We start from the raw sequence: 1,474 nt of genomic DNA on the forward strand, positions 1-1,474 counted from the left end.
AGTGTATACTTTTTACGATCTCCGTTCATAGCGAACACACACGAGTTTTTTAAAAGTGCATTTGAGCTTGTATTTCATATTTGTACATGATGTTATAATATGGTAACCAGATACTATAACTTTAAACTCGCTACCATTTCGTATCACGTTTATGTCCCTCGTGAAATAATGTTCATTGTCACACGTTAAAGCTCGTGACAACTGAAATTTGTTTCACTCAGGACATAAACATAATACGAAATGCAAGTTCGTTTAATATCTATAAATATGTTTCCATTAGTAGCAAATGGTTTTTTATACGCCCTTTCCAACAGACAGGTTCATTGGCTATAACGACAAATAGCCCAATGAGCTCACCGACGGAGAATGATCCCAGACCGACCGCGTATCAGGCGAGCGCTATATAGAGTGTCTCGCATAAAGGCCAAGGTCACCAAGTAGGCCGTGACTCTACTTGTTACAACTATGCAATGTATATACCATTTGTTCAGGTTGGGTATATACAATACACAACCTGATAAAAATAAGGGCTCTATGGGCAACCTAGGGAGACACCACAGCATCGTAGAGGTCTAAAATTAACGAGCTACTCTCGATTCACTAATATCAAAACCTATATTAGCTCGGCCATTTACCTTTCGACCGACAGTTCAAAATTGCGCCAAATTCCCTCAATCAAAATGGCGCACCCTTTTCTCTTTGGCATTTAACTGCTCCATTCAAATTCCATAGCACCACTACCACCCCCACCCGCCTGCTACCGATTTGATCGGGCTGCTGGTACACCCTTGCACCTGCCAGTGCAGGCGGTCCCTCCTCCCCCCCCCCCAGCCCCGCCACCTTTTCTGGTCCCTCCTTGCCCCCCCCCCCACACCTTTCTTGTCCTGGACGGAGGAGCCGACTCTTGTGCCCACGACAGGCGTGCGCTACAACAGCTTGTTCTGAATGTGCACGTAAAACCCTATGACATGACATGATAAAAATGGCACTTGTACTGAAGAGAAAGAACATTATTATTTTCTATCGTGGGATGACACACCAGCGATGTTTTGATTACCACGGTGAAATATCGTGTCAGGCGATGCAACTGGCTTTGGTTAAAGCTATTAAAGGCTACCAAGCCATGTAAGATATCAGGTTACAATCAGATTACCTCACTGAATGCGAACCATTACTGCCTGTTTGATGGAAAAAAGACACACACACACACATACACATACACACACACACACACACACACACACACACACACACACACACACACACACACAATCACCCTCCAACAAAAAAGGAAAAAAACAAGAAGAAAAGAAGAAGAATAAAAAAGAGAACAAAAAGCTTAAGAACTTCCTAGCTGAGACATTTTGTGAACGTTTTCATAGATGTTTATTCGACCGAACCCGACGTCCTAGTGTATTCTTGAAACTACTGAAATGTGAGATTGTGGTGTACTCTAGGATTCAGTTAAAAACAT

This window comes from Gigantopelta aegis, chromosome 13, assembly GCF_016097555.1.
Source record: "Gigantopelta aegis isolate Gae_Host chromosome 13, Gae_host_genome, whole genome shotgun sequence".
NCBI lineage: Eukaryota > Metazoa > Mollusca > Gastropoda > Neomphalida > Peltospiridae > Gigantopelta > Gigantopelta aegis.